The 22439-nt window shown below is 45.2% G+C and overlaps 1 long non-coding RNA gene across 1 annotated transcript; it reads left to right on the plus strand.

The window, feature by feature from the left end:
• Positions 1-3205: 3205 nt before the first annotated feature.
• On the plus strand, positions 3206-4442 carry LOC143904671 (uncharacterized). Its single transcript, XR_013259012.1, has 3 exons — positions 3206-3629; positions 3706-4142; positions 4318-4442. It is a non-coding gene; the product is annotated as an uncharacterized LOC143904671 (long non-coding RNA).
• The last annotated feature ends 17997 nt before the right edge of the window (positions 4443-22439 follow it).

The raw sequence follows: 22439 nt of genomic DNA on the forward strand, positions 1-22439 counted from the left end.
CATGTTGGTATGACAGACATTCTAACCACACAACTATCAATTTTAGTACTTAATAACTTTTTCCCTAATTGAGAACAACAATTTTAACTCATAGTACAATAAACGGATTAATACATTTTATATTTTATTCACTTACGTGTTTGGTGATAATTACGCTCGCACTTCTAGTGAACAATTTATAATTTCATTAAATAAAATAAACGCATTATTCGTGTCGCATAGATCTATATTTATACTCTTTTAATAACATTATTAATAAGTAAACTGCCAGCGAGGGAAGTAACGATTTCAAGAGACCCAAATAAATCATTGTGGCGGTCCACGCCACCAATGATACATCCCTGCGCGATGCTTGCAATACCGGCAGTTCGCAGCAACGCCGCTAGGCGTCGCATCGCCGGGGCAGCTTCGCGAGTTCTAAGTTTTGCACCAACGAGTATAAAGGGAGACCCCCTACGGGCTCGAGCAATTCTTCCCGGCGCGAGTCGCCGAAGGCACAGAGCGCACGGACGCTAAAGCCTATTCAGCGCTAGCCACTTTCACGGCGCAAGACGCCTGCTCCACGGCGCCGGTCGCCTTCACAGCGCGAGCCGCTTCCTCGGCGCCGGTCGCCTTTACAGCGCGAGTCGCTTCCTCGGCGCCGGTCGCCTACAGTGCTAGCCGCTTCCCCGGCGCCGGTCGCTTTTAAAGCGCAAGTCGCTTCCTCGGCGCTAGTCGCCTACGAGGCGCAAGTCGCCCGGCCAACCACGGCGCTCGGTCGCTACCACGGCGTGAGTCCCCGGTCGACCACGCGAAACGTGATAAACGCCGGTCCCATAGCACAAATCAAGGACTCTAGCGCAACTCCCTAGGCGCACGGACACCTTCGACTTTCACAGAAACCAGCCCAAGGAAGGAAGGAAAAAACACGGTCACGCAGACCAAACCGACAGGAGACAGAATCATTCTCAAGCAAATAACATTACAAACACTGACACATTCACAGTTGTATATAGTGTAAATATATATCAATTGTTAAATGCAAATCTGTGTCATCTTCCTTGCTACCCCTTGCGATTCACAACCTTTGGGCTAACTCCTACTCACGCACCAGTAGCTGAATAAGTTAGAATAAGCATATAGCTGACTAAAGTAAAATACCGCTCGGCAAAAGTAGCAGCGCCTATAATCATTGTCATCGTAAATATCAGCGTTTTTAGTGCAATACTTTACACATGAACATAGATAATATGTTTAATATTGATCGCGTAATCCTATTTTAATATTAAAAGCATACTATGAAGATATATAGCCGAAAAACAAATTATATAAGCGAATCATTAACACATTCTCATTTATTATCAATAGGCCAGTAAAATTAACTCGAAAAACACCGAATATCTACAAAACGGATAGACAAGCCAATTATTTGAGGCTGAGTAGAGGGTCATAAGAGATGCCAAAATTCACAAAGTTTTAACAAAATTTCCCTGTGCGTCGGCGACCATCTGACCAATTTGATGCATACTAACTGTAACGTTATTATTTTTCTATCAATAAATTGTAATCTTTTTTTTTTTTTTTATTGTTCGAAGAAGACTTTTAAAACATTTTTTTTTATAAGTTGTAATTTTTTTCTGTGGTATACATATGTATAGCATTAGCATTAATCATGCTACATTGCGATTATGTTTTATGCCAAATTGAAAAATATATACAAGGTGTAGTACTAAAAGGGTTACAAATTACTGTTTCTAAAAAACTAAGCAAAATATTAAATTGTTTTTTTTTTTAGAAATAATAGTTTAACACCTTTAGCTTCACAACCTGTACATACTGTTTATAAGATTATAAGAATAAGATGCGTAACACTACAAAAAAGCGTGATATCCGTACAAAATTACCTTTTTTTTAAAAAAAGGTAAAAGAGACGCCAAAAGTACACGCATAGTAGTGTATATGTTGTTACCTAGAAAAAAACAAAGTATTATACCTCGAAATAGCTTTACACCCTGTTTATAAAATGCGTAATACTACAAAAAGGCGTAATATCGGTACAAAATTACCTTTCTTAAAATAAGGTAAAGAAAGGCGCCAAGTACACGTATAGTAGTGTATATGTTGTTACTCGAAAAAAAAAACAAAGTGGTAGTATTATACCTCAAAAAATTTAAGTAACAAGTGGTAGACGTAATATCTTGTACCTCGCAAAAAAATCTAAGTAAAAAGTAGTACGTAATCAAGTTATAATCAATATTACAAAAAAAAATGATATCTCTTTAAATTACAGCGCCAATTACAAAAAGAGAACATTGCCATATACATTGCCTTTTTTGTTGTTGTTGGGGGGGGGGAACCCATCATGGGTACCTCCGCCCCAGAGGTGGAGCAGGCGGTTATGCCGGACTCCTACCGGTTAAAAATCCCCCCGGGTGTCCCTATCGGCGTTATATAGGAAAGGCCCCGGGAAACTCCGTGATCCTTCCGTGAGCCTCCCCACGCCAGCCATTATTGGGCAAATTAACTAATGGCGGGTGAGTGATACCGTCCTCACCCGTCATCCCCCCTCCAGGGTAGCTTTTGCACGGGCGCACGGCACCCTTACCGTGCGCCCGCCCCCGGGCGAGTGAGGGGAGGAGTGGCCGTCTCTCCGGAGAGAGACGGGTTTCTCCCCTCCTCGCGCCTTCACGTGGAGGGCAGGTGAAACCGGGGCTCAGAAATGTTTCCACCCCCGGTTTCGACCCCTACCCGCTATGGCCCAGGAGGGACGCCTGTGGCGGAGGCCCCGTAGGTGGATCCGCCCGAGCCCCCACCAGGCGACCGCGACCTCCGCCGCGAACTCTTTCCCTCCCGGGAAGTGGGAGGGAAAATCGTCTCCGTCGGAGGGCGACGCTCCCCACGCCCGGGCGTTGTCTTATCCCTTAGCCTAACTCCTCGCATCGTCAAGAACTACAGCCGGGGCGCCTATGCGTCTTTGTCCACTTTGTCTCCGCCGCCTAATAGCTGGCTGCGGAGGCCTCGGCGCCCCGTCTTCCTTCTCGCTGCTCCCAGCTGGAAGGGAGTCTATTTCCCCCCCTCCGGATTCTTTCGCTTGCCTCCTTTTGCGACATAACGGTGTCGCAAAAGAAGACAAACACTCTCCACTTTACATCACTTGCCTCTCTCCCCACCGCTACCTTTGCCGCTATAACGGCAGGTAGGGAGAGATCCTCTCCTATGACTGCCCGGAGAACACGGCGCTCCTCTGCCCACGCTGGGCAGTGCTCCAGCGTGTGCTGCGCCGTGTCTACCTCCTCCGGGCAGTGATGGCAGGCGCGTGGTGCGTTCTTTCCCGATCCGGCACAAGTAATCACCGAAACAACCGTGACCTTGCAATCGCACGCGCCGTGTCGACCAACCGACGCCGACGTTGACGGCGATGCCGTGTGGCGCGACGCAGGACGAGCGGGACGAGCCCAGCGACGAGTTCCCGAGCCCATCCACAGGGGAAGAGACCTCTGGGGACGAGGGAGACATCCCCGCTATAAATTAAGTTTGCGCGAGCGCTCCGAGGACGGAGTTACAGAGGGAGCCGAAACCACAGTATATACAGTAGCGCAACTCTCCCGATTTCAGCGTGGATGAAAATGAACTGCACATGCACGTGCGAGGTATGTAACCAATCAGAGCACTGATATTCTGTCTCACTTCTGCTCACTTCCTCTCTGTATTTTCGCTCTCTGTCAGCACCGTTGAGATGCTCCATCAGGCTCCATGCAGGGCAGGACCTTTAAATGGCCGTTCAGTAGAAAGTGGCGGCAACGGACACCTGATGTGATTTGATGCGAGAAATAATAAAGTGATAAAGTGGTGAAATGATAAATCCTCAGTGAATAGTGTCCACGGGTGTTTAGTAAACGGTGCAAGAAAACCGAGAACAAATTATTTTCCTTACGGAGAATAGTTAATTTGTACAAAAATTGTACAGATTCTCGATTCTCTTATAAAGGAAAAGCACTTTGGTCTTAGCTTTGTTGCAGGTATTTGTGAAGAAATCTTGAGAGAGGAAAAATCTGGAAGAAAAAAATTGCCCATCAATCAAGCGCGTGGTGTGTTGTTCGGGAATGCAACAAAAATATTGTGGAAAAACGACATTTTTTTCGGTTTCCAAAGGAACATGAAAGGTATAATGATTTTATTTTATTTATTAATTATTATTATTTAAAACAAGTATAAATTTACATATTATAAAATACTATTTTAATATTTCTAAACGTATGTATATTATTATGTGCATGTGCATATGTATATATTATTACAATATTTCTTTACATTTACAAATTTGAATAATATTTACAGATGGTTGCAATGGATACGTGCTTGTGAAAGATTAGATTTGGAAGCAATGAGTGCAGAATATGGCCATCGCAATTATCGATTGTGCCACTTACATTTTGAAGAAAAGTGGTACAAGATAAGTAAGAGTAGAGCTCATCTTCAACTAGATGCTGTTACTTCTGTAATTCTTTGTGGCCATTAAAAAATACACATGTAAATAACTTTGTATTTAAATATCTTGTATTCTCTTGTTAAATTTAAATAAAATTTTTTAATCTTATAAAATTGTTATTATACATTCTTTTCTAATTGACACAATGTAAAGATTTTTCAATGTAGTGCAACAATTATTTTTTGAGGCATGTTCTCTCTGTAATTGGCGCTCTAACTTAAAGAGATATCATTTCTTTTTTGTAATTGTAATAGATCACTTGAAGCGCGACTCTTCTTTTTGATAAGGTAACATAATTTTGTGACGTGTATCACTTGGGTTATAATTTTTCGGAAATAAAGATACTACTGCTTAGTATTTTTCGAGATTTTTCGAGATATAAAGATCTACCACTTGTTACTTAGGTTTTTTCGAGGTATAATACTACCACTTTTTTTTTTTGGTAACAACATATACACTACTATACGTGTACTTGGCGCCTTTTTTTACCATTTTTTAAAAAAGGTAATTTTGTGCGGATATCACGCCTTTTTGTAGTATATTACGCATTGTATAAACAGTATGTACAGGATAAAGCTATTTGGAGGTATAATACTACCACTTTGTTTTTTTCGAGGTAACAACATAACAGAGTAACAACATAATACATATACACTATTATGCGTGTACTTGGCGCTCATTTTACTTTTTTTTAAAAAAGGTAATTTTGTACGGATATCACGCCTTTTTGTAGTGTTACGCATATTAATCTTATAAACAATATATCTTATAATCTCATAAACCGTATATAATACAAGGTATGAAGCTAAAAGTGTTACGGACTATTATTTCTAAAGAAAACAACAATTTAATATTTTGCTTAGTTTTTTAAAAATAATAATCTGTAACCCTTTTAGTTGTACACCTTGTATATATTTTTCAATTTCAACATAAAACATAATCGCAATAAAGCATGATTAATGTTAATAAGTCGTTAACTGTAAAATTCTTTATTTATTTTTATTTGCGTGTCTTACTGAATGTTGTTCGCAACTGTATATGTACCGATATCTTCAGGTATCGATATTTTTGATAATTATTTTTACGTCAGACATAATTTTAATTCATCCAATTTTTATTATGTCTAAACATAATTTTGGTCCAATTTTTATTATGTCTAGACATAATTTTAATTCAGCGATTTTTATTATGTCATGACATAATTTTAATTCTGCCGCTAAGGAAATTTTAAGTCGATTTTTATGAATCAAGCTTGAATTCAATGTTTAGGTGTTCCAGGTTGCCGATGACGAGGTCCACATAGCGCGCTCTATAGTTTTCGGTGTCCAGGTGTATTAATACCTTGAATTTGATGGCCACGTGTTCCAAGTTGCCGATGACGAGGTCCACATAGTGCGCTTCGTAGTTTTCGGTGTCTACATGTATTAATACCTCGAATTCGATATCTACGTGTCCTACATTGGGTGCGTTCAGCCGATACTTTGCTAGCCTAGCAATCGTGAGCAGTCGCTCGTTTTCGCTCGTTTCCTCTTTTTTGACTTACTGGATTAAAGAGAGAAGAAACAAGCAAAAACGAGTAACTGCTCACGATTGCTAAGCTAGCGGAGTATCGGCTGAATGCACCCATTCAGATTTAAAATTATTAATACACCTAGACACCAAAAACTATGAAGCGCACTATGTGGACCTCGTCATCAGCAACCTGGGACACCTAAACATCAATTTCAAGGTATTAATACACGTAGACACCGAAAACTACGGAGCGCACTATGTGGACCTTGTCATCGGCAACCTGGGACACCTAGACATCAAATTCAACGTACAATTACACCTGGACACCGAAAACTATGAAGCGCACTATCTGGATCTCGTCATCGGCAACCCTGGGACACGTGAACATCAAATTCGAGGTATTATTACACCTAGACACCGAAAACTACGGAGCGCGATATCTGGACCTCGTCATCGGCAACCTGGGATACGTGGACACCGAAAACTACGGAGCGCACTATGTGGACCTTGTCATCGGCAACCTGGGACACCTAGACATCGAATTCAACGTACGATTACACCTGGACACTGAAAACTATGAAGCGCATTATCTGGATCTTGTCATCGGCAACCTGGGATACGTGAACATCGAATTCAAGGTATTAATACACGTAGACACCGAAAACTACGGAGCGCACTGTGTGGACCTCGTCATCGGCAACCTGGGACACGTAGACATCGCATTCAACGTATTATTACACCTGGACACCGAAAACTACGAAGCGCACTATGTGGACCTCGTCATCGGCAACCTGGGACACGTGGACATCGAATTCAAAGTATTAATACACGTAGACACCGAAAACTACGGAGCGCACTATGTGGACCTCGTCATCGGCAACCTGGGACACCTAGACATCGAATTCAACGTACGTTTACACCTGGACACCGAAAACTATGAAGCGCACTATCTGGATCCCGTCATTGGCAACCTGGGACACGTGAACATCGAATTCAAGGTATTAATACACGTAGACACCGAAAACTACGGAGCGCACTATGTGGACCTTGTCATCTGCAACCTGGGACACCTAGACATCGCATTCAACGTACGATTATACCTGGACACCGAAAACTATGAAGCGCATTATCTGGATCCCGTCATCGGCAACCTGGGACACGTGGACATCGAATTCAAGATATTAATACACGTAGACACCAAAAACTCGGAGCGCACTATGTGGACCTCGTCATCGGCAACCTGGGACACGTAGACATCGAATTCAACGTATTATTACACCTGGACACCGAAATCTATGAAGCGCATTATCTGGATCCCGTCATCGGCAACCTGGGACACGTGGACATCGAATTTAAGATATTAATACACGTAGACACCAAAAACTACGGAGCGCACTATGTGGACCTCGTCATCGGCAACCTGGGACACGTGGACATCGAATTCAAGGTATTAATACACGTAGACACCGAAAACTACGGAGCGCACTATGTGGACCTCGTCATCGGCAACCTGGGACACGTAGACATCGAATTCAACGTATTATTACACCTGGACACCGAAAACTATAAAGCGCACTATCTGGACCTCGTCATCGGCAACCTGGGATACATAGACATCAAATTCAAGCTTGATTCATAAGAATCGACTTAAAAATTCCCTAGCGGCATTTTCTGCCAGGCATAGAGAACCTTCTTTTCCGTTGACTCAATATTTATTATATATATACCTAATTTACCTAAATATAGAAATCTTCCTCCTGACCGATAAGTCTATCGACCTAATTTCGAAATACGCGCGCGATATCGAAACTGGCGATACCTGCGCCGCCAGCGTCGAAAAAGTGAAAGTGACGTTTCTCTGATAGATCGCGGCGTTAGGAGGAGGAGGAGGAGGAGTATCTTAAAAATAAATTTTCACATTTGGACTTTGCGTCGCAATATCTCCGCTCGTAAGGCACGTAGCGGAATATTATGAGAGAAACCCCCCCCTAATTGGACCCCAAGCTATCGATCAAGCCTACTTAGAACTTGATCCGTTCACTCGTTATCGAGATCTCAACATCTCGGGTACTCGCAACCCGTCGCGTCGCGTAAAAGAGTCACGGTCGGTCTCGCTCCGCGTGTACTTGGCGCGAGACACTACCGTGTCTCTTGATTCATTGCCACTATTAGAACGTCATTGTATTTTGTGCATAGATGAAATGAGTCTACAAGCTCATTTATTTTACAATGTTTCACAAGATGAAATAATTGGTTTTCAAGATACCGGTAATGATCAGAAAGAACCGTTACCTGCAAAAAGTGTTATAGTTATTATGGCACGTAGCATTGAAGGTAATTGGAAACTTCCCCTTTGCTTTTGTTTTGTCGAAAATGCATGTAAATTTAATGTATTGAAACCTATTCTATTTGATGTTATACGTAAATTACAACATTGCGGTGCTACTGTGCATGCTTTAATTTCGGACATGGGATCTAACTTTACACAACTATCCCGAGAATTAGGTATTTCTGTACAAAATTCAATCTTTTTAGTTGACGGACATGAGGTACTATAAATATTCGATACTCCGCATTTAATGAAAAGAACTCGTGATAATTTGTTGAAACATAATATACCATTTGGAAATAACAAAGTTGCTTCATGGGATGATATTATTGAATTTTATAACAGAGACAGTAAACAGTGGATAAAATTGGCCCCAAAGTTAACTCAAAAGCATATCGAGCCAAGTAATTTTGATAAAATGAGAGTACCATACGCTGTTCAAGTTCTCAGTAATTGTATGTGTGCAGGTATGTGCACTTACTTGTCCTTGGGCCTTCTTCCAAGCGCAGCAGTTGGAACAATAGATTTTATCGACCATTTTGATAAATTATTCGATATTTTAAATTCTTCCACTTTAAATAGTCCAAAAGAATATGCGCAAGTATTTACAGGAAGCGAAAAACAAATTGAATTTTTAGAAGAAATGTTATGTTTTTTAAAAACTATTAAGGTAATTAATGACAAAGAATCTCGTGTAAAAGTTCAATGCTTCGAATGTTGGCAAATAACTATCAACAGCATGATGCAACTTTAGGAAAAAATAAATGTCATAATTTTTCACATATTCGGACACGAAGCATCAATCAAGATTGTTTAGAAAATTTCTTTTTCCGACACCGATACAATTTAGCCTTTAAAAAATTATTTAGTATGAAGATGTTACAACATTCAGATATGCAAAATTGTGCTGCGGATAATGATCGCATGTTAAGTTTAGTTGGTATGTCAGGTTCGAATCCGTCTACTTCCTCAGAATTTATTCCATCTACGGCACGTGTAATTTTAGATATTCCTAATCACGATTATCATAACATGGAACTACCAGAAGTAAATGTTTTTAAAAATATGTTTGCGGATATTTAATTAAAAAATGTACAGAAATGCATACGTGTGAAGCGTGTACAGATTATGTAAATAAAAATATGACTGTCTTAGATGATACTGCTTTGTATTGTTCTTTCCGAGCTTACAATACAGAGGAAAATCCTTTGGGAAAATTAAATTTACCAAGTAATAATTTTTGTGCTTATATCCATCAATTAGAGGAAATTATTGTGAAAACGTTTGAAAGTAATTGCTTTAAAAAAAACATTGGTATCTATTTATTTCAACTTGCACAGAATGTAACTTTTGAAGCGCCGTGTCCACATTTCCCAACAATTTATTTAATAAAATTATTTTTCCGTATGCGCATTTATTATACTTTAAAACAACATAATAAGGCATGTAAACGTATTTGTAAAAAAAACAGAAAACTTTTGAATATTTTACATTTATAAGTCTTTATTTTCATGTATAATATTTATTGTTTTCTTTATTTCACACACACACACACGCACGCACGCACGCACGCACGCACGCACGCACGCACGCACGCACGCACGCACGCACGCACGCACGCACGCACGCACGCACGCACGCACGCACGCACGCACGCACGCACGCACGCACGCACGCACGCACGCACGCACGCACGCACGCACGCACGCACGCACGCACGCACGCACGCACGCACGCACGCACGCACGCACGCACGCACGCACGCACGCACGCACGCACGCACGCACGCACGCACGCACGCACGCACGCACGCACGCACGCACGCACGCACGCACGCACGCACGCACGCACGCACGCACGCACGCACGCACGCACGCACGCACGCACGCACGCACGCACGCACGCACGCACGCACGCACGCACGCACGCACGCACGCACGCACGCACGCACGCACGCACGCACGCACGCACGCACGCACGCACGCACGCACGCACGCACGCACGCACGCACGCACGCACGCACGCACGCACGCACGCACGCACGCACGCACGCACGCACGCACGCACGCACGCACGCACGCACGCACGCACGCACGCACGCACGCACGCACGCACGCACGCACGCACGCACGCACGCACGCACGCACGCACGCACGCACGCACGCACGCACGCACGCACGCACGCACGCACGCACGCACGCACGCACGCACGCACGCACGCACGCACGCACGCACGCACGCACGCACGCACGCACGCACGCACGCACGCACGCACGCACGCACGCACGCACGCACGCACGCACGCACGCACGCACGCACGCACGCACGCACGCACGCACGCACGCACGCACGCACGCACGCACGCACGCACGCACGCACGCACACACATATATATATATTGTTGCGCTCGATCGCGCGTTCGCCGCACAATCACTCACTTTCACACTCGCGGCGCGTGTCACGACACTCTCGCACAAATAAGATGACTCGTTTAGAAAATCTGTAGCTCTTTATTACGACTCCCGGTATAATAGAGGAGCTCGGGACGACACGTCCGAACGAGACGCGTCCCAGAGTAAATCTGAACATCTGGTATAACAGAAAAATCAATAGATAATAGAGCATCACGCAATCAATATTAGTAAACAAGCATCCGTCACTAAGGACGATTCGCATCTTGACGAAAGTCGGCCCGTTGCACGCTTCAGCTCGGAGTCAGGGAAGTATACCGGGCAGCGCGCACGCAACACTGCCCCCTTTCTTCAGATTGTCGTCCCGACAATCAGAGAGGCAGCTTGCTAAAATTCCTTGGAGACTGCTCCTTGGACGGTTTCTTGCCCTACCCTGGGCTGCTGCCTCAGGTTACCGGGCTCCGTCCATTCCTCGTCCCCGGGTTTTCTCAAGGCCTCTTTTTATAGAGCTGGCCAGGCTCCACGCGAAGATCCTGCTCAACCCCGGGCTTCGCCGCCGGTGTTCCTCTTCCCTCTTGAGTCTTGCGTGCTTGGGTCTTCTTTCTTCGGGATCAGAGGGGGATAGCTTCCGTGGACCCATCGCTCTAAGAGCACTCTGTCCCCTGTCTCGGCATTCGCCCTCAGTCTCACGGGAAAACCACGGTCAAAAACCGTGAGAGAGACAGTGTGAAAAATTTCTCAGGAGCAACTTCTTCAGTTCCCCTGTCGCCATGCCTTCAAATCGATGTTGGAATTTGTAACACAACATTTTTAAACGCAGAAAAATTGAACAAAGAACATACAATAAACGATTAGAGTACGGGCTCAGACTCAGACTGATTGATAAATCTAAGCGTCTTCGAACGCTCGATCGCTATTCGAAGCGACGTTACTCCCTCGACTTGAAGGGTACGCTTCACAAAACCGTCGGTCAACGCGGCGACGAATTGTGAGCTCGCGATTTTATCGCGAACTTTATGCGAACATTCGGGGTACGCTTTTTGCGACAATCTCTCCAGATCTGCACCCAGCGTTGCGAAATCTTCGCCCGGACGCTGTCTTCGGTTGGTAAATTGGAGATAATAGTTTTGTGTAAGTTCGCTTTCCCCGAAACGCAGCTCCAATTTCGCCTTTAACTCCGCGTAAGAGAGGGATTCAATCCCGTCGGCAAAAGAATCAAGCAATGAACGCGCTTTCCCACGTAAACACGATGCCAATACGATGGCCTTTTCCGTCTCATTCCACTTATTCGCGACAGCGATGAGCGAGAATTGCGAAAGAAATTCGCGTAACGGCGCGGTCCCGTCGTAAGTATCGGGCTTCAATTTAATGCCGCGAAAGATTTGATCCCCGGACGCGTCTATACTCGCGCCCGTCTCTCGCGTCGCGCTACTCGCGTTTTCGCCCGAAGCAAAATTATTGGAGGGACTTAGCTGTGAGATCCTCTCCTGGATTCGGCGTAGCTCGTCGTCACGCTGCTGCACCATCGCCGCGAATTCGGCTTCTCTCTGCGTGCGCTCTGCGCGCATCTCGCGGATCTCCTGCATCACCGCCTGAAGCGTGATCACCTCCGTCGTCATCTCTGGGATCAGTGGAGGAGTCGCTGCCCGGAGTCGTTTCCTTGTGAGAGCGGTCGAGGTCATATTCCGTTTAGCGCGACTCGTCTTTCCTTTATCCCGGACGAGCCCCCAAAATGTTGCGCTCGATCGCGCGTTCGCCGCACAATCACTCACTTTCACACTCGCGGCGCGTGTCACGACACTCTCGCACAAATAAGATGACTCGTTTAGAAAATCAGTAGCTCTTTATTACGACTCCCGGTATAATAGAGGAGCTCGGGACGACACGTCCGAACGAGACGCGTCCCAGAGTAAATCTGAACATCTGGTATAACAGAAAAATCAATAGATAATAGAGCATCACGCAATCAATATTAGTAAACAAGCATCCGTCACTAAGGACGATTCGCATCTTGACGAAAGTCGGTCCGTTGCACGCTTCAGCTCGGAGTCAGGGAAGTATACCGGGCAGCGCGCACGCAACAATATATATATATATATATATATATATATATATATAGACAGTTTTATTTTTATACACCATTACTAATTTATATTTCTTAAGTGTATGACTGATTGTGACATTGTATTTGCTAGCATATACTTTCACGTGTTTATGTTATAACAGTTTATGGTCATGGTAATAACAACTTATAATTTTCTTTATCTTTATTTTCTGTTTGCATGCTATGTTTATAATAAATAGATTTCATAGACAGATTTCATAGAATAGATTACATACACAGTGTTATAAGTATTAAATATTAAAGTTTTAACTGTAAATATATTAAGTTACTTTCTTTTCCACTCTTTCTTCGGTTCGTACTGAGGTGGATCGAGTAACTGAAGTATGGACTAATGATTGAGTTGGACACAAGAAATTAATAAATATATTTTGGCATAGGAATATTAGGAGTCAAGACATTTTGTTTTACACAAATTGCATATTTTTATTATTGTATATTTTTAACTTTATTTAGTATGACATTTTTTTATTTTTATGTATTAATATTTGTCAATAAAATTTCCATTTTATATATGTATGCTTGGAACTGACTTTGTTAACTTACATTAATATATTAATATGTGTTTTCTATCTGGCTGCATTAGTCCCGATGAGGCTAGCTGCCATTATAAAGGGAAAAGAAGATTTAATATGTGTTTGGTTGGTGTAAGCTATCTATGATTCTCTTTTACATTTTTTTTACATTTTATGCACTTTTTATTATTTTTTATTTTGTTTTACTATTCTTTAATTTGCATGATATTTACATATATATTATTGTATTATTTATATAATTAAGTCTCTGTATGTTTTGTTTATTTTTTATTATTTAATAATTTATATATATATATATATATATATATATATATATATATTTTTTTTTTTACAGAATATTGCCAACACGAATCATCAACTTATTTACATACTTTTTGTCCGCTTTTTGATTTAACTTTTACTAGTTCTTTTATTTCGTTTACTTTGTTATTGCAATTATCATTGCAGAAATCATGTAACTTGACAGTTTATACATTTGTCACATATACATATACCTATATACGTATACAAAGTTGTCATTGTGAATAAAAAAAATTAGATAAAATTAAGTTACAAGTTATATTATATAATTTTCTTAATATTTCCTTGATATTTCCTTTTGTGACCGTTTAAATATTGATAGCATAAATAATTTATTGATTTGTGTTATACAACTCGTGTATAACACGAAAATGTAATATGGCACATTTGTACAATTGCTATACAAATTATTAAAATTTATTTGTATTTTGTATGTACCTTGCAGCCGGCAGCTGCATTGCCGACGACTAACGACGACACCAAGAGACAACCCAGGATCATGGGGAATGTAGTGTTGCCACACCCCTTGGTGAAATACGATCAGGAAGAAAAGGGGTACAGACCGGCATCACCACCCGGAGACAATGATGTGCGAGCCAGCCCTGAGATCATACAGGCCCAGCGGCGTGTAGTCCGGGCGACAAAGTTGAACGTAGCGACAATGGCGGAGCGATTGAGCGCCATGCGACGCGGGGCGACCATTTGAGGCGCCATATGCGTAAAAATGTAGAGAATAAAATAAATAGGCTTAAGGATTAAAAGATAGTAGATTAAGTGTCAAAAGGCTAGGCACAAGAAAGTATATTTCTTATATCAGAGACATTCAGAGTTGCGTTTGTTTTCCTATGCTTTACTTTTAGTGGCGTTAACAACAATTATGGTTTAAGTTTATGGAAACCCGTCCGATCGAGGAAAATGTTTATTTGCACCAAATAAAAGAGTTTAATGTGACTTGATAATATAAAATGCGAAATATAATTTATCCCGAATACCCAGCGAACACTAAAACAATAAGTTAAGAACAAAGATTAAAAAGCGCGGGGAGACGCACCTAGATAACCCCTGAAGGGAAGGAGAGCCACTGACGCGCGGTAAAGGTGCGTTCACACGTACTAGGGGGTAACTAAAGAAGCCGAACCACCGAGCGAATCGGGATAAAATTAACGCGAGCGAATCACGGAGACGAATAATAACGTAAAGCCACCAACAAAAGTCCGACAAAGTGTGCGAAAACGAAAATCGGCTTACCACGGGCGATGGTAAGCACATCGGGTAAATAAACGACGCGAGCAATAAAGGTATGACGCGAGGGTAATTAGGACACCTCGAAAAGAGGATTACCGCGAATAGATAACATAGCGAAATAATAGGTATCGAGATCGCATTACCATACGGGATGGTAAGAGAACCACGTGAACCACGAGGTCGCAGGACAAATTAAGAACGACATAGGGATAAGTAGGCCGCGAAAACACCGTGGACATCGGCAACCGATAGGAATAATATGGAACTCGCGAAATCGAGTTACCAAGGAAAATGGTAAACGGATTTCACGGAGGAAAAGCCGGAGCGGTAAAATCGAAACGAGAATACAACCGTCGCGGGCTAAGTAAACGAGCCCACACAGAACGATAGACCAATGTATGCGACAAGTGACCAGTGGTCATACCACGAGGCTTCACGAAACAGCGAGCGAAGCGTTAGCTATAAGTAATCCATTGTAAACGCGGGGTCCCATCTCTACCGCGAAAATTAAGGATAAAATCCAGACGAACGAATAATTAATTACGAATTAATGGAAATGGGACACCGGGTAGATTCTCGAAGGAATGTTCGAGAAAGATGAAAAACTTGTTATTGCGAGAGCCATTATCCCGAATAATAGGAAGGCGAATAATAAGACACAATAGGCCTTTTGTTCGAGGCAACATCTGCCTCAAAGGAACGCGGAAGCGATGTGTGGCACCTGGCATTGTAAGGCGAACAGGTGTGCAACAGATGTGAAGAGGCGGAGCCACGCCGAAGTGGGGAGGCAGCTCCGAAGTCGGGAGCCCAAGCGAAGCCCAAGCATCGGGGATTCCGCGCTAGAGCTTCAACAAGTACAGTCGATTCGGTCTTGAGAACCTTACGATCAACACTTAGACTCTGCGTAACATATCCCGCGGTAGACGCGTTAAATCTTAAGTCGGTCACGCGAAATTTGTACAACCTGAATTAAAATAAAATAGATTATATTTTATTTGCTAAAAGAAATCAGAGTACTCAAATTTATTCGTGTGCGGGTAACCTACCTAAAAGACATACTTACCTGATCCTGATACTTACCTGTGGGCGATCCCAAGTCCGTTCGGGGAGATCCTAAGTCGGTCCAGCGCAGACCCAGAGACACAGTCAGCGGTGCACAGCTGCAGTCCAGAAAAGGTCCGAGGTGCTTGGTCCATCGACGATCCAAGATCCAGCGGCAACGGGGCGACCTGAAACAGAAACAAGGAAAGAGGAATCAGCGAGGCGTCGAAAGGTTGGGAAAATCCTAATATCTAGCGTTATCCTTTCTCGTTTTGGGGGTTAAAATCGAGTGGCGACCGTGTCGGTGACACCTAAATCTAAATCGGGGGGAATATCACTCCTCCGTTCGGTTACAACCTAACCTATATATATATATATATATATATATATATATATATATATATATATATAATTAAAAATTGTATAGTGCCAATAAATAAATATATAGCGCGCGTCTGGTTGTACATCATGTTTTATTTTTATCTCAAATGTAACCCTTGTTGTTTATGCATGCGTTTCTGCGCGTTATAACGCACGTCAAACATGCGTCTCCATACATTATCCCAATCAAAACACGCGCGTCTGACACGCAACGATAAATTAGAAAGAGAGAGAGACTTATAACAGTGAGAGGAAGTGAGACAGATTATCGGTGCTCTGATTGGTTACATACCTCGCACGCGCCTGTGCAGTTCATTTTCATCCACGCTAACATCAAAAGTGCCGACAGAAAGTTGCGCTACTGTATATACTGTGCCGAAACCCCTTCCCTTTTGTTTTGCCATTTAATTGCTTATGGACTTTGCTGTCTTTTCTCTTCCCGTTTCTTCGACCGTAGAGCCATCGATTTTACCCGTCCGGCGCTAATATTAAGTTATGCGACAGCAGTCGCCGAGCAGCGGCTAATATAGTACATAAGAATTTTTTTTCCCGATCCACAAATTTTAGTTTTCGTTTCGGCATGACGATGCCTGGCCCGACCAAGATTGAAGATATTTTAGTTTCGAACATGTGCGTGGATTGCGGTAACGCACAGGTGAGTTAAACGGACGAGTCACACGCAATATTCAGAGCGCGGGCACCAAGTGCACAAACCACGCGTACCGCGCGAATAATAACCAAGGTGCCGACTCACGGGGTCCCCAAGAGGGGGCATACGCGAAAACGGCGCGATCCAAACACGCGGACATAGGGTTCGGGCGACAACCCACGAAACCGCGAACGGGACGCTTTAGCAAAAAGGGGCTGAAGGTGCATCCAAAGGGAGGCCCGACCGACCCTAAGAACCAATTGTGGGCGAAATCCGAGCACCCGGAGACACAGTTCGGGCGACAACCCGCGAAATAACGAACGGGACACGATCTCGGGAAAAGGCCGAAGGTGCGCCCAGAGGGGAACCCGACGGATCCCGGGAACTGAGCGCGAACGAAATTCGAGCACCCGGACACATAGTTTGGGCGACAACCCGCGAAACAGCAAACGCGGCGCCATCTCGGGAAACGGCCAGAGGTGCGTGCGAGGGAACGTCCTAGACACCCACGGAACCAGTCGCGGTCGAGATCCGACCACCAGGACTTGGGATTTGGACGACAACCCGCGCAAGCGCAAGCGGGGCGTCACCCCGGGAAATGGCCGGATGTGCCTACTAGGCAACAGCTAGTACACCCGAGGAACGAATCGCGGTCGAGATCCGACCATCCGGATGGTAGGTTACGGCGACAGTCGCGAGAACTGATAAACCCGGACGTCGGCTACGAGAATTTAGGCCGGAATACGGTTAGTAGGAACTGTGAGAACAGGCACCAGGGTCGCCGTCATCGGCGTACACGTCGAGAGCGACCTAGACGTCATCTCCGAGGAGTCGACCCGGAATCGGCATTAGGGACGTAGGAGAGGCCGTGCGCACGGGTCGGCGCCGTCAAAAGTCAAATTTTCGAAGTGGTGGAAAACCGCTACCCGGGAGGCGATTAAGCGTATCGCATATAGTGTACTGTCGGCGGAAATTTCTATCGAGAACATCTGGTGCACAACTGGCGAACTCAAACTCGTAAACATCTATTGTATCTGCGTAGCATGGAAAATTACCGCGAGGAGAAAGCGGCCGAGACCCCATGGTGGGGGTAGAACTTCAGAGGTAGGGAGCCCGAGAGAGGAATATTCCTCGAGGCAGTCTCTCGTGGGCGCTCGTATAGGTAGCAACCTTCTCGCGCGTATATCTCGGCGTGTCGCAGTAACTATCGCGAAAACGTACCGGATTACGATTGTAAGCCTACCACAGTGTCCAAAACAAACGGGAACGCCCGCACATAGCGTTACACGTCGCCGATACGAAAGGCGAAAAATTCTTGCGTACCGAAAACGACAAGTTCGGACTTTGCGAGAAGTGCGACCGCTATTTTGCGCGGAAACAAAAATTGTGAACAACAACCATTGTGAAACGGAAACTAACAATAAACGGAAGAATCATTTGTGAAAATATAAGCGAAGTTATCGATTACTTACCTTTTACTTACCTGAACTTGAGGTTGTCACCGCCATCTTGTGAAGGAGTCCATCCGGATCGGAGATCATCATCGGTGCAGCAACGGGGGAGGCCATAGATGAGGCACCCACGGTGAAAGTCTGAAAATTAACAGTATTAATTAGATTACCTACGACAATCCTTATACTTACCTTTGACGCGACATCTCACGGAAGCGGTGACTCTGGACAGCGGTGAGCAGCGGTGATCCATGACATCGGTGACGGAGATGAAGCACCCGTAGTAAAAACCTGAAAATAAGGAGAATTAGTTAGGTTAATTTATCAGGGTACTGAGACTTAGCCTATGGAGCGGTTGTCGCGACATCTTGGATCCAGAGTTGAGATTGGCCGGCGATAGATAGCGGAGACCCGAGAGGAGACTAAACAGATGAGGCACACGTAGCGAGAATCTGAAAGAAGATTTATTTAAACAAATTGAGGAAACCTAGTGTCGTTTGCGTCACATATACTTACCTTCTCGGTAGTTTAAGGATAAACCGAGTGGCAACCGATGACTTACAGGACAAAATAGCGTGTCCCGTAGCCAGAATACGTAACGTCCGGTTACAACCTGTCCCGAAAGTATTCCCGGATGCGGATGACCTCAATCAGATAGGGAGGGACGTCCAACGCCTCCAGTGCCCCCCCTATAATCGGCCAGGGGAGGGAGTTCAAGGCATTCTTCACATCAAAGGAGATTCCCATCATTGCCTGCCCCCCTCAAGGTCGGTCTCCGTGCGGGCGAGTACGCGCTTGATCGCGTGTATAATCGATTTTCCCGCACGGAAGCTGAACTGGTCATCCGAAAGACCTCTTTCCACCTTCCGGGACAGACGCTGGACGAAGCGCTCAGCACCAGGCTGGCCTCCTTCCATTTCCTGGGGAACCGGCCGGTGCGCAGACACGCAGTGTACAGTTTGCGCATTCTACCGGTCAGGCGCCAGTCCCCCCACGACCAAAGTCCAGGCTCTGCCTAAAATACCGTCAGGGCCAGGAGCTTTTCCTCTTCTGACCTTGCGGAGAGCCCTCGCGAGTTTCTCTTCCGTGACCCCCAGTTCATCTTTGTTTCATTCCCGAGGCGCCGTCCTCGGAAACAAAACTGCACCTTCTTTGCCGGCCGGGAAAAGCGTGCTTATAACCCGGTCAACGAACTGGGGGTCTAACGTTTCCGTAAGCGAAGGCTTTTAAGGTCTTAACTTGTTCTTGACCAATTTGTAAGAACGCCCCCACGGGTCCTCCTCCACACTCGCGATAAGCTCTTTCCAGGCCCTGTTCTTGGCCGCAAATATCGCGCAGGAAAGGTCCTGGCGGACAGCACGCCAGGCCTCTCCCGTTTCCTCCTTATTAAGGACTCCGCGTCTTCTTGCGCGGGCCCTCTGCCATGTCTTTTTTGCGCGGACGGAGGAGCGCCGAAACTCGGCTACCTCCTCCGTCCACCAATAGGTGGCGCACCGGAGGGGAGGCGACAGACCCGAGACATGGCTACGTCGTAGTCCTGCGACATAACTGCGACCAGGCGCTTGGTCTCCGCGTCTATGTGTTAATCAAACACAGGCCGAGGCCCGCCGCCCATAACTCCAGAGCGTGGCCCCTCCGATCGGTGCGTGGAGAACCTTATTGCGAGGCATTTTTGAACGCACGCATGGAATTCTCGTAACGACCGCTCGAACCTGGCCAGGTCCCATCTCGGAGGAGCATATACTCCTATGACGGAGATGAGCCCCCATTTGGCTGCCACAAATCTGTACTCTGCTTCTAAGAAACTGCATGGGAGGGGGGAGTGTGGCAGCGCTCGCCAAGTTAAAGCGGCGGAGCCACTGCGGTTGACAGCCCAGCAGGGGTGGCCTGTTGGGACCCGGTAGGGCTCCGCCACTATACCCAAGCCACACCCGCGCTCCGCCATCGTTTGGACAAATAAGTCTTGGGCGGCGCGGGCGTGGTTCAGGTTGATCTGTTGAACCCTAAGGGACATTTTAGTTTGTCCCATTAGGGTCCCCCACCCGAGTCTTCGTTGTTTCCGCGGGCGCGATCTCTACCTTCATTATTTCGACATTCGAGGGACCCACCCTTCCCTCTGTTTCGTCTCCGGTCTTATCCACATCCATGGTTTTGGATGTGGATTTAGCCTTTTTTGCAGCTATGACCTTGTCACCGACGCTCTTGAAGCCGGTGACTACCTCATTCCCGACGATCTTGGGCCTGTTTTTCGAGCCCTTGGCTTGTCCCTTTGCCTTAGTCCTCTTCTCCGGCGCCTGCGTTTTGGCTTCGCTTTTAGCAGCAGTGCCCTTCTTTGTGTTGGTCACCGTAGCCGAGGACGTCTTTTCTCTCTTCTTAGCGAAAACAGCCTCTTCTTTTCCTTTCCTCCCACCAAAGCACGGTTTACTATCGACCCGGTGGTTGCCGGGGAGCCCCTTACTTGCACATATCGCGCAATTGAAAAGAACTTCACTCGTCTTGGCCTCGTGGCCAGTTTGACCGCACCGGTAACAACTACCGGTGCGATCTACCTCACTTCGACAGGTAGCCCTGGTGTGACCAGTCTCAAAGCACCTAAAGCATTGTAGCTTGCGCTTTTCTAACATTTCGATCTTAGCGCAAGTCCAGCCGACCGTTATTTTGCTCTCTCTTGTGAGCATATTGGCTGTTGCAAGCGGGCACCTCACAAAAACGGTGCATAGATTGTTCGGTGCCCGCCTAACTGGCCCCACTGTGATGTTTACGGGGGAGGTATTTTCTTTGACGGCTAAGGTTTCCCTCACTTCCTCCGCCGTGACGGATTCCTCAAAACCTAGAATTCTATGCTCGGAGGTTATTACGAGGCATCCGATCCTGACCCCCTTTTTCCCGGCCAGCACCTCCGTCATCTTTGTTGCCAGGGCATCCGCCTTAGCAGCGCTGTCTTGCCCTGGCAGCTCGAGGCTCAGCGCTCCAGTGGCCGTCCTCCTGACAGTGGAGGGTTTTATTATCCCCAGGTCAGTGAGTTTGATCGCCTGCCTTGCCGTAGCCATATGGATGCTATATTCATCCTTGGGACATGTCAGGGTAACCGCGGATGTTCTCGGTACCCTTTGTTTTGTCTTTTTTTGTTGAGGGGGAGTGGTGAGAGCGGTACTTTTGCCTCCCGTTTTTCCGGCCTCCTGACTGGTCGGGCGTTTTGTTCCGTTCGCTTTCCTCTTTTTTTCCTCCTTTCCACCACTTTTGCCCACGTTGTTTCCGTAGGTTTTGCGGGAGCGGGTGTGGGTTTTAGGGATTTAGAACGAGTTACTTTCATCTCTCGTTCTTCAGACTCTTTCTTCTCCCCGGAAGTCGCCTTCTCCGTTTTGTTGCTCTTCTTCGGGGTCTTGACGTCCTTCTTGGTATTTTTTGCGGCTTTATCTAGATTGACAGACCTTCCGGTTTTTTTAGGAAGGGGGTTCTTCCCCTTTTCTCTCAAGGTTGCGAGAGCTAATCTCAACGTTCTGGACAGTTTGTTGAAAAGATCATCAGCTATTTTACTGACTTTCTTTTCAACGCATGTCACTAATTCCCGCGATAGGCATTCTTCCATCGCGTTGATGGTCTCTCTACCGCCGTATCTACGGTGTTCTTTGCCGTGTTGTTCCCAGTCATCTCCTTCGCGGGCACCGCCGGGTCAGTGAGCTTCCTTTTACCCTGTATAGAAGGTCTTACCCAGGGCCGGTAAACTCCCATTGTTCTCGCGTTGCTAGTGTTTGTAGCGCCTCTACAAATCTTGCCCCACCTTTGAGGAACTAAAATTCAATATGGCTGTCGAACTGCTCGATTTAAATACATAATAGCTGATTTTTTCATATTATTATTATTGCTATTTATAAAAATTATGATAGAAAAATGGCTAGGAAGCAAAAATTAAGCTACACTGCTATTGTTACAATTTAATTATTACAAGTTTTATTGTAAATATTTCGAAATAGGAAAAATATAAAAAATAAGA

Source organism: Temnothorax americanus, unplaced genomic scaffold (assembly GCF_048541705.1).
Source record: "Temnothorax americanus isolate GAGA-0224 unplaced genomic scaffold, ASM4854170v1 Scaffold55, whole genome shotgun sequence".
NCBI lineage: Eukaryota > Metazoa > Arthropoda > Insecta > Hymenoptera > Formicidae > Temnothorax > Temnothorax americanus.